The sequence below is a fragment of the Scyliorhinus canicula genome, chromosome 19, assembly GCF_902713615.1.
Source record: "Scyliorhinus canicula chromosome 19, sScyCan1.1, whole genome shotgun sequence".
NCBI lineage: Eukaryota > Metazoa > Chordata > Chondrichthyes > Carcharhiniformes > Scyliorhinidae > Scyliorhinus > Scyliorhinus canicula.
The window spans coordinates 68,932,286-68,945,118 of record NC_052164.1 but is presented as its reverse complement, the minus strand read 5'-3'; positions in this window follow the sequence as shown (position 1 = coordinate 68,945,118).

The window sequence follows — 12,833 nt, the reverse complement described above, 5'->3', positions numbered from 1 at the left end:
CTCCCCCCCCCCCCGGGCGGGGCTAGTATCGGGGCCTTGGAATCACAGCGACGCGGAGTTAGCCAACGTCGCTAGCTCCGCCAGCCAAGAGTCACGGCGGCTGACGCGCACGATGACGTCAGCCTCACATGCGCGGATGACGTCCTCATGCAGACGCGTCAAACCCGCGCATGCGTGGGCCGTCATGCCCCTCAGCCGCCTCGCGGACTGATCCTGCGGGGCGGCGGAAGAACAAATAGTGCGCGGGTATTGGACCCGCTGCCCGCGATCGGTGCCCACCGATCGCAGGCCCATTCCACCCTTGGCACGGCCGTGATGCGGCCATGCCAATCGGTGCCATGGTTGTCCGGGACGGGCACTTTGCGGCCGTTTTCACGAACGCTGAAAGCAGGTGTGATCGCGGCCGTGGAAACGGCCGTAAACTCCGCAGTATTTGGCCCATCGGCCTGCGGAGAATCGCTGTTCACCGTAAAAAACGGCGAGCAGCGATTCGTGTCGGGGGTGGCCGGGGGGGGGGGGGGGGGGGGGGGAAAGAGGGGTGAATAGCGGGAGGCAATGAAAATTGTCGGGAAGGCCCTCCCGCTATTCTCCGACCCGTCGTGGGCAGCGGAGAATCACGCCCGTATGTCTCTCAAGTGCACGTACAATTTCCTTTCCTTTCAAAATGATTCTTCATCTCTGCTTCCATTAAATTGCAGGTGATTGCCACTTGCTATGTAATAAAGGTAATCCTCATATCCCCCACATCTCTTATCCAAAACCTTAAGTCTGAGTCACCTGGCCCTGTACCATCAATTGATGGGAACAGTTTTTCCTTGTCAATCTATCTAAGGCCAAGATTCTCCATTCCGGAGTCTAAGTGCTCCTGCCAGTAGAGAATCGTACTGGTCCCCGCTGGTGTTAGGGGCGCCCCGACATGCTATTCCATGGCACTTCAAGATTTTGGGGAAATCGGCTTCTCCGTGCCATTCTATGACACACAGGGTTCCACGCAGTGGGACACAGGGCGGGATTCTCTCAGCCCGATGCTGGGCCGGAGACTCACCACGACCGGCACGACACGTGCTACACCGCCCGAACGCCGGGACACGATTCTCCGGCGTGGTCAGCGCGGCGCTGGTCAGGGGCCGTTCTACGGGCCCCCCCCCCCGTTGACCATAACAAAAAAACCCGAGTCCCGTTGGCGCCATTCTAACCATTTAAAAAATAAATTTAGAGTCCCCAATTAATTTTTTTTTCAATTAAGGGGCAATTTAGCGTGGCCAATCCACCTACCCTGCACATTTTTGGGTTATGAGGGCGAAACCCACGCAAACACGGGGAGAATGTGCAAAATCCACACAGACAGTGACCCGGAGCCGGGATCGATGCTGGGACCTCGGCGCCGTGAGGCAACACTGCTAACCCACTGCGCCACCATGCTGCCCTCGCGCCATTCTAATCTGGTCTTACTCAGCGGGACCTTGGCGTGGAAGGAGGGGAGGTGGTCCGGCACTGGGGGTGGCCTCCGCTGTGGCCTGGCCCGCGATCGGGGCCCACCGCTTGGCAGGCAGGCCTCTTGGGCTAGGGGCCTCCTTTCGTCTGCACCAGCCCCTGTAGCCCTACGCAATGTTGCGTTGGGGCTGCCGCGGTGAAGGGAGCCACTGCACATGCCACGTTGGCGCCGGTGCCACTGCGCATGCACAGACCCTCTGGCGCTCAGTCGATGCCGGGATCGGCAGCTGGAGCGGAGTGAGTCGTTCCAGTGCCATGCTGACCTCCTGTAGGGGTCAGAATTGCTGATCCTGAGGTCATGTTGGCGTCGTCGGGAAACTCTCATATAGTTTCTCTCATACAGTTTCTCATAATCTCTCATACAGTTTCAGCACCGCTGAGATTGGGGCACTCCGATCTCAAATAGCTGCTGCAGCACCCCACCCCGAAGGAAAAAATAGTTATGGGGGCTACTCCTTCACTTTCTATGAAGGATATGAGAACAAAGAGGTAAATTCTTTCAAAAATTGTGGTTAGAGAAACAGCTGCTACCCCACCTACTGGATCCCTGCAGAGCTATAAAAAGGAGTCCTGGCTTGAGCCAATTCACTTTGACTTTGTCTGTATATATGTTTCTGGAACCTACCTCTTCTTTCACCTGAGGAAGGAGCAGTGCTCCGAAAGCTAGTGATTCGAAACAAAACTGTTGGACTTTAACCTGGTGTTGTAAGACTTCTTACTGTGCTCACCCCAGTCCAATGCCGGCATTTCCACATCATTGTTACCATCAAAAGATAATGAAATTGACTGTGTGAAAACCACTTCAAAGCTTTTCACCACTTTAAAGGGATTACTTTTACCTACATCTCACAGACCTTCAAACTTGGTACACTGACTGACTTTTAAAGGGTTTAGGAGTACAGATGGGAACACTTTCACTTTATTATGAGAAAACTTTATTTGTTACGTACTGACTTACTATTCAAAGGGTTTAGGGGTACATAAGAACACTTTCACTTTATTATTAGGGATCTGTATTTATGAATAATGAGTGATTGTCTAAATGGTATGGGGTACAAATTGAGCATATTTTTTACCTTATTATGATAAACTTTTAACCTTTATATACTCGGTGACTGTTTAATGGCGTTAATGGCTGCAGATGGGGAGAGCAGCCAAGGGAGCCTTATCCCAAGGAAGACCTATTAAATCGACCTTCAATCCCCTTTATTCCAAGAAGAACAACTCAGCTAATCTAACCAAACCTGAATTCCCTCATGCTTGGAGCCATTGTGGTTAATCTCCTCAAGGACCCTCACATCATTTCTACAATGTGGAACCAGAACTGGATGCAATACTCCAGCTGTAGCCAACCCAGAGCTTTCTAAAGGTTCAGCATAACTTCCCTGTTTTTGTACTCAATACCTCTACTTATGAAGCTAAAGTTCTGTTATGATTTGCTAACAACTCTCTCAGTATTTCCTGTCACCATCTAAGACCTATGAACATAAACACCCATGTTTCAGCAGTTCAAATTCTGAACAATACTCACTTACCTGATCTCAGTCAGGGAAGTGGGATATTGCAGTTGGCCTCAATGTGTCAAGGTCAGGGAAGAAAATATAAGCCAGCATTCCAGTTTCTGTTTGTTAATCATTCTGACATTGACTGGGTGAGAGTGAGGCAGGCTGCTTGTGCCTATCGAAGCAGATTGTCAACTTGAATGAATTGAAAGCTGGGGCAGAATTTTCACCTGGGTGTGGAGGCATGTTTCGGTGTGCGAATGGCCACAGTTTTTTTTTGAAGGAAATCCAGCTTTCTGTCCGCATTAACAACCCCACGCCATTTTCCTCTGGTCTTTACATGGGTCTGGAATGCAAAGTGTGCATGCACACCACCGCACCCCCCGCCCCCCCACCCCCCCGCCCACACCTCGCCGAGGTCAGATTCCTCATTTGAAGTCGGATTTCTTCGCGAAAACTATTTTTGTCTGGTGGCGGGGAAGCTATTTAATAGCAAGACAGGTGTGAAAGCGTGTGAAGAAAATGGAAAGCCTTCTTAGGAGTTGGGAATATTCTGAAAGGCAAGTCTAAAATGTTTTCACACTTTCAGATGTCATTATTAGATGATGTATTGGAATGCTGAAGTTTTTTTCCCACCAATTTTATGAGGGTATTTATAGTTTTTTAAATAATAATAACAAACATAAACATGGTAGATAAAACATTTCCATCCCTACCATGCTCTTCGCACCCCCAATCAATGAAGCAATAGCCTAACGCCCCCACTCCCTCCTACATTTCTGCCTCTGCACAGATGCACAAGTCGATAGCACTGTGGCTTCACAGCGCCAGGATCCCAGGTTCAATTCCCCGCTGGGTCACTGTCTGTGCAGAGTCTGCATGTTCTCCCCGTGCCTGCGTGGGTTTCCTCCGGGTGCTCCGGTTTCCTTCCAAAGACGTGCAGGTTAGGTAGATTGGCCAAACTAAATCACCCTTAGTGTCCAAAAAGGTTAGGAGGGGTTATTGGGTTACAGGGATAGGGTGAAAGTCAAGGCTTAAGTGGGTCGGTGCAGACTCTATGGGGCGAATGGCCTCCTTCTGCACTGTATGTTCTATGCTGAGATTTTAATTTTCTCCAAGAAAGTCGACGAATGGCTGCCACCTCCGGACGAACCCTAACATTGACTCTCTCAGGGCAAACCTTATTTTCTCTGAGAAACCCAGCCATATCACTAACCCAAGTCTCTACTTTCGGGGGCTTCGAGTTTCTCCACATTAACAATATCCATCTCTGGGCTACCAGGGAGGCAAAGGCCAAAACGTCAGCCTCTCTCACCCCCTGGACTCCCGGCTCTTCCGACACTCCAACGATTGCCAACTCTGGATTCGGCAACACCCCTATTTTAAATATCATGGACATAACCTTTGCAAAACCCTGCCAACACCCTCCAAGCTTCGGGCATGCCCAAAACATATGGACATGATTTGCTGGACATCCCATGCACCTCGCACACCTGTCCTCTACTCCAAGGAACTTGCTCATCCGGGCCACCGTCATGTGTGCCCGGTGAACTATCTTAAGTTATATCAGGCTAAGCCTGGCACATGATGAGGATGTGTTAACCCTGCTTAAGGCATCTGCCCACAGACCCACCTCTATCTCTCCCCCTAGCTCCTCTTCCCACTTGCCCTTCGTAGTTCCTCCAGCTGAGTTTCCTCCGACTTCATAAGTTCTTTGTAGATATCTGATACCTTCCCCTCTCCCACCCATGGTCTGGAAACTACCCTGTCCTGTATCCCCCGCGGTGACAGGAGTGGGAAGGTCAGAATCTGCCTTCTCAGAGAATCCTGTACCTGCAGATATCTAAACCCATTCCCTGCTGGCAGTTCAAATTTCTCCTCCAAATCATTCAAGCTAGGGAAGCTCCATTCTATAAATAGATCTCCCATCCTCTCAATTCCTACTCTGCCATCTCCGAAACCCTCCACCCAGCTTTCCCGGCACAAACCAATGGTTGTTGTAAATCGGGGCCCAGACCGAAGCTCCCTCCGCTCTCCTATATTTCCTCCACTGCCCCCAGACTCTGAGCTACATTAGCCATCCAGTAGTAGTTACAAAAGTTCGGGTCCCCCCCCCCCCCCCCCCCCCCGGACTACGCTCCAACACTTTCTTCTCTCGCGGGGTTTTACCCGCCCACACAAAGACCAAAATCACCTTATTCACCCGTTTAAAAAAGGCTTTCGGGATAAAAATGGGGAGACACTGAAAGACAAATAGAAATCTGGGAGGATCGTCATTTTCATGGTCTGTACCCTCCCCGCCAGTGACAGCGGGAGCATGTCCCATCTCCTAAAGTCCTCCTTCATTTGTTCTACAAACCGGAACAAGTATAACTTGTGCAATGTCGCCCGTTCCCGTGCCACCTAGAACCCAGAAAGCTCGTTCCTACCATTCTAAACGGCAGCTCTCCCAGTCTCCTCTCCTGCCCCTCGCCTGAATCGCGAACATCTCGCTTTTCCCTATATTCAATTTATACCCCAAGAACCTGCCAAATTCCCCGAAGATCTACATTATCCAGTTCCTGGAAGCTCCTAACACCATAGCCAATGGCTCTATGGCCAGAGAAAACAACAGCGGGGAGAGGGGACACCCTTGCCTTGTCCCTGATGCAGTTTAAAATAGCCCGACAACTGCCGATACGTACGCACGCTTGCTCCTAGTGCCTGATACAGCAACCGCACCCAATCAATGAAGCCCTGATCAAACCCAAACCTTCTTAACACCTCCCACAAATAATTCCATTCCACCTGATCAAAGATCTTCTCTGCATCCATCGCAACCACCACCTCATCTCTCCCCCCCCACCCCCCCCCCCCCCCCCCAACCCTGAGGGCATCATAGTAACGTTTTAGAGCCTTCTAACATTGGCTGTGAGTTGCCTGCCCTTTACAAACCCCATCTGGTCATCCCCTATCACCCCCAGGACACAATCCTCTATCCTTGTGGCCAGTATCTTAGCCAACAATTTGGCACCCACATTCAATAGGGACATCGGCCTATATGACCCGCATAGCTCAGGGTCCTTCTCCCATTTTAAAATCAATGAGATCGAGGCCTGCGACATTGTTGGGGGAAGGGCTCCCCTCTCCCTTGCCACATTAAATGTCCTCACCAGCAGCGGGCCCAATATCTCCGAGAACTTCTTGTAGAATTCCACCGGGTAGCCGTCCGGCCCAGGGACCTTGCCCGACTGCATGCCCTCCAGCCACTCCATTATTTCTTCAATTTCTATCGGGGCTCCCAGCCCTTCCACCAGTTCTTCCTCCACTCTCGGGAACCTCAGCTGACCCAGGAACTGCCTCATCCCCTCCACCCCAGCCGGGGGTTCCGACTCATATAACTTCCTATAAAAGTCTTTAAACACCTCATTCACCCCCACTGGGTCCAGGACCGCACTTCCACCTCTGTTCCTTACTCTCCCTATCTCCCTGGCCGTCTCCCTTTTCCTCAGCTGGTGTGCTAGCATTCTACTGGCCTTTTCCCCATACTCATAGATTGCTTCCCTTGCCTTCCTTAGTTGTTCCAACGCCTTCCCTATAGATAACAGCCCAAACTCCACGTGTAACTTCTGCAGCCCCTTCAGTAGCCCTGTGGCCGGGGCTTCCAAATATCTCCTATCCACCTGGAGTATCTCCCTGACTAACATATCCCTCTCTGCTCATTCCACCTTTTTTCTATGGGCCCATATCAAAATTAACTACCCTATAACCACTGCCTTCAGAGCTTCCCACACTGTTGCTGTTGAGACTTCCCCTGTATCATTTATTTCCAAATAGTTCTGGATGGACTTGCTCACCCACCAAACATCCCCATATCTGCTAATAGTCCCACATCCAGCCTCCATGACGGGTGCTGCCCTCTCTCCATACTAACCCGTAGAACCACCCAATGTGGTTCATGATCTGAGGCATAATGTGGGGCATGATCTGTCACCACGATTGCCAAGTACTCAGTATCCACCACCCCCGGCAGCAGAGCCCTGCTCAGGATAAAATAGTCAATCCGAGAATATACTTTGTGGACATGGGGGGAAAAAAAGGAAAACTCCTTCACTCTTGGCCGGCCGAACCTCCATGGGTCTACTCCCCCATCTGCTCCATAAACTCCTTTAATTCCTTTGCTACGGCTATGCTGAAGTATCTTTAATGCAGTGATTCATCTTAGGCATCTGCCATTTAAAGGTTAGTTGACACTTGCATTGACCAGCACTGTGTAATTGTTCACATGCATTATAGTTTTTTCCAAGGGAGAAAGCACCATAAGGCAAATAAAAATGTAAAAAGATTTCCTCTGCAGACATGTTTTTGCACTTTAATTTAATTAAATTTACAGGCTGGCTGTTTTTTAAAAAACTGCTTCAGACAGAATGCTCTATGCCTGCTCCCCCCTTCATTGACTGATAGACACGCGGCTTTGAAATAAAAGTGAATATCTGTTCTGTTAATGGAGCTGGGAGCTTTTAGCTGCACCATTATGAATGCTTGGCTGGGTTTCAAAAGCAGTGGTTCAGCAGATGATGATATTTGAACTACTGAAACTTTTACAGAATGTGTCTTAGATGTGGTTTCTTGTTCATTTACTAATCTAATAAGCACTTCAAGGATTACAAGTGTTTTATTTTTCCCTTGGGTAATTTGTCCACAATAGGATTATTACATTCAAGATTTTCTTAGATTGTTAGAGGCTTTATGTTTTTCCAATGATTTTAAAATAATTCCAATTGCTATCACATACCTCCTGAGGAATGTGCATAGTGCATACTGGCTATTGAAAATACATGGGGAAAATTAAGGTACCATCAGGTGGCATGGGTGATCTTCGGGGGTACCGAAGATTTTCTATGTTCTATATGGGGGACATAGAAAGGGCTTGGGGATCTTAGGGGCATTGACTGGGTGAAGAAGATGAAGGATGGGGTGGCATGGTGGCACAATGGTTAGCACTTCTGCCTCACAGCTCCAGGGTCCCGGGTTTAATTCTGGCCTCGGGTGACTGTGTGGAGTCTGCACGTTCTCCCCGTGTCTGCGTGGGTTTCCTCCGGGTGCTTCTGTTTCCTCCCACAGTCCAAAGATGTGCAGGTTAGGTGGATTGGCCATGCTAAATTGCCCCTTAGTGTCCAAAAGGTTAGGTGGGATTACGGGGATAGGGTGGATAAGCGTGGGCTTAAGTTGGGTGCTCTTTCCTCGGGCCGGTGCAGACTCGGTGGGCTGAATGGCCTCCTTCTGCACTGTAAATTCTATGATGAGGTTTTGGGGTCTTGAAAAAATGTTGGGAGCTTATGGTGCTGTTCTTCCGGACCGGAGTGGGCTGTTTAACCACACCCACACTCCTTGTGCATTCTGCTGCAAAATGCATGCAAGCACAAACCCTGTGTGAAAAGACAAAATGGCATTTGAAATCACACAGGGGTCAGGTGACAGTGTGCAAACATTGAAAGTAAGCCAGTGAGGGTTATCTGGTTCCAGGTGAAGATTCAGCCTCTGGACTCAAACCAACGGCTTAAAAATTACAACAAGGCAAACTAATCCATGTATTGTGCGAGCTCAATATTTAACTTTAAAGAAAGAAAGAACTTGCAATGAAGTTATTGGCTGTGATTCATTTCGGAGCACTCTACCCTCTAAGTCACAAAGTTCTGAGTTCAAGTCCCACTTCAAGGCTTGAGTACAAAAATCAAGGCTGACACCCCAGTGCAGACGGAACACTGCTACACTGGGAAGGCTGTCTTCCGATGGGACAATAATTGAGGGTCATTTGACTACCATAGTAGTCTTTCAAAGTACAGCAGGGGATTTATTACTGGTGACTTGGCCAATATTTATTCCTCAATCAAAATGACTGCCATATTACATTTTTGTTTATGGGAGGTTACTGTGTGCAAATTAGCTTCCAACATTCCTCCATTACAACTTTGAATGCATTTCAAAATGTATTTCACGCGCTGTAAAGTGCTTTTGAGAAGTCTGCTGGTTGTGAAAAATGCTTTATAAATGCAAATCTTTATTTTATTTATATAAGAATGTTGAATTCAATGCACCTTCCATAACCTCAGGATGTCTCAAACTGCTTTACAGTATACTTTTATAAAGATGTCTTGTAGGAAATATGGAAGACAATTTAAACACAGCCAGATTCCATACACAGCAATGAGACAATGACCAGATAATGCATCACAGTTCTGTACATTCAATTAATTTATGTAATCCTGCATAACTTTCTTCTCCTAATTATACTATGCTATTTCATAAGCCAGCTGGTAGCAGTGCCAAAGTGTCATGAAAAATTTTGCTCATATGGTTCCCTATTCCTTTTCCTAAATCATGCATGTTGTACAATTTTGAGGCCCTAGTACAGATCCTTGGGGAAACCGCAAACTACACAAGTAGTGGTCAGCACTACTGCCTCACAGCTCCAGGGACCCAGGTTCCCTGTGGGCGTGGGCGTCGCTGGTTAGGCCAGCATATATTTCCCATCCCTAGTTGCCCTTCAGAGAGTGATGAGGAGCTGCTTTCTTGACCCTCTGCAGTGCCTGAGGAGTAGGTATACCCATAGTGATGTTAGGAAGGGATCTAGGAATTTACCCGAGCAACAGTGAAGGAACGGCAATATATTTCCAAGTCAGGGTGGTGAGTGTCTTGGAGGGGAACCACCAGGTGGTGCTGTTCCTAGGTATCTGCTACACTTGTCCTTCTATATGATAGCAGTTGTGGGATTGGCAGGCGCTGTCTAAGGAACCTTGATGAGTTACTGCAGTGAATCTTGTAGATGGTACACACGGCTGCCACTGTTTGTTGGACTGCTTTTTTATCTGAGGGGTTACGAATGGTGCTGAACATTGTACAGTCATCTATGAACATCCTCACATCTGACCTTATGATAGAAGGGAGATCATTGATGAAGCAACTGAAGATGGTTGGGTCTTGGACACTAGCCTAAGGAACTCCCGCAGTGATGGGAGTGGGTAATCAAACAGCCAAAATAACACTGATGGATTCAAACTGGAAACCCCAGCAAAGAACATTTGTTTGAGGGCCTGGGAAGAGCTTAGAGAGAGAATGGGAAAAAATGCTGTTCTAACCAGTTACAGAGGAGAGGATTTGGAAATCTACTGAGAAGGTCAAGAAAGTTGCCACGAGGCAGGCTTTGGAAAACGGGTTTGGACCAAATGTCCCTACCAGAAGAAAAATTGCTTCATAAAAGCAAGTATTGCCCTTGTTTGCCTGTGAAAGGGGCATGACAGTTGCATATTCTGCTACAATGTTGTTTAATGGGAACTATTGTGCTAAGGTTAAGAAACTGCATGCAATCTGTATTGTTAGGGTTGACGTTTAAAAGTTTAAATGGTGTTTTCTTTTAATAAAGTTTGTTTATAAAGTAACCAAGCCTTATTTCATATATCATCACTCCTGAAATGAATCAATCTTTCCGTACCATCTTAAAACATAAAAAAAGTTGTGGCTCTGGTCCAGCCTCTTAGCCACTGTTGAGAGCTGACCAGCCATCCATAACAAATTGAGGGCCTGTGGCTGGGATTCTTACGTATAATTCCTTTTTTGGATTGGGTTATCAAATTTAAAGACAATAACTGTGTGTGGATCGATTGCATTCTTTCTGGGTTTGAAATATTGATCAGGGAATGATTGGACATAGCCCTTACAGATGCAAAAGATGTCCTGGGGGTGAAGGAAATCACTCAGGAGGATTTAAAAGGGGAATCAAAACCAAAGTTTTTGAGTTTGGCAGAGAAACTGGTCCAGCCCTGCCAATAGGGGCAAAGAAGACATAACACAAACCGTGGCTCACTATTTAACTGACCAGTGACATAGTCCAACCCATTAGAATCAGCTCAAATCCAATAAAAAATTCAAAAGGCAGCAAATGCTGAGAGAAATGGAGATGGAAAATGAAGCCAAAGGAAAGGCTTTTTTAAAGGGAAATAGAAAGGAATAAGATTGAAATGGAATGGGAAATATTAGCAGAGGCAGAGAGAGAGAGAGAGATTGGCCATGACAGAAGCAAAGGGAAAAAAGAGAACTTAAATTTTGGAAACTGGCACTGGAAGGAGAACAACGACTTAAAGTGTTGGCGGGAAAGGCAGGAGCTGAGGATGTTTTAGGGGAAGAGGAAATACCCCCTAATCAAAGGTTTAGTAGGGACATGTTGACATATATGCAAGCCTTGCCCAGATTCGATGAGAATGATGTCAAACGATATCCTTTAAGAAAGTAGTTAAACAATTGAATTGGCCAAAAATCATGTGGGTGGCGTTGGTTCAAACAAAGTTGGTAGGTAGAGCTGGTGATGTGTTTGCCTCACTATCAGAGGGGGAATCTGGGAATTATAATGTGGTAAAGAAAGCAATATTAAGTGTGTATGAGTTAGTGCCAGAAGCCGACAGACAGGCATTAGAAATATAAGAAGAGAACCAGATCAGACCTAAAAAGAATTTGAAAGAATTAAACAAGCTAATTTTGATAGGTGGACAAGAGCACTAAAAATAAACCAAACGCATGAGGAAATAATTATTTTGGAGGAACTTCAAGATTCACTTCTCACAGTAGTGAGAACTTATGGGAGGAGCAGAGAGTTAAAATGGCTAGACAGGCTGCAGGAATGGCTGACAATTTTGAATTGATTCATAAAGCAAAGTTTAGTATCCAATATCAATTTCAATCTGTGAAGAATACAAACTTGGGACATGAGAAGTTCACAGGGGGTCCATGCAGAGGAGATGTAGTGATGTTAAGGAGATGTGCCTCAGAGTAAAAAGGAAACTAATGATAGTGGTAGAGAGACAAGAAAACTCAACAGTTTTCATTGTAATAAAGCTGGACATGTGAAGTCGCAGTGTTGGTGGCTTATGAAAAGTGCTGGGAATACAGACTGTGCAAAACAGGATAAGCAAGTAGGGTTTATTAAAGTGTCAGAAAAAAAAAACATTGTCCCAGTGGAAAAGGTGCCACAGAGTGTACAACCGGTTCAGAGGCTGGTGGATAAGCAGATGTCAGAACTTTTTCAGGATTTTATTTGTGAAAGAGTAAAGTTTACTCATGTATTCAAGATGGAGTAGGTAAGGGGATTAAGATCTTGTGGGATCCAGGGGCAAGTCGATCTTTAATGCTGAGATTTAAGGAGATCTGTGATTTGGAAGGCACATTGTTGAAAAAGGTGGTAATATGTGGGATTGGTGGTGACAGCAGTAGTGTGCCACTATGTATGGTAAGGTTACAGAGTCCATTGGAGAGTGATGAAGTAGTAGTAGGAATAATAGAAGAAATGCCATTGCCAAGGTACAATTTATCCTTGGTAATGATTTAGCTGGATCACAGGTGGGAGTGCAGCCCACTGTGGTTGAAAAGCCAGTGTAAAATCAAACAACAGAGATGTAACAAGTAGTACGGGCGCGATTCTCCGCAAATGCGGAGAGTCGTGAAGGCTGCCGTGAAATTGGCCGTATTTCACGGCAGCCTCCGCGCCCCCTCCCGGGACCCGATTCTGCTCCCCGGTCGGGGCTAGCAGCGGGGCCCCGTGGACCACGGCATTGCAGGCTTAGCGAACTTCACTAAGCCCACGCGCCAAAGGTAACGGCGGCTGATGCGCACGATGACGTCAGCCGCGCATGCGCGGATTGGACGGCTCCAACCCGCGCATGCGCGGATGACGTCATCACGCACATTCTTGAAACTCGCACATGCGCGGGCCGTCATGCCCCTCAGCCGCCCCACGGACTGATCCAGGGGGGCGGCGGAGGAACAAAGAGTGCGCGGGGTTCGGACCCGCTGCCCGCAATCGGTGGG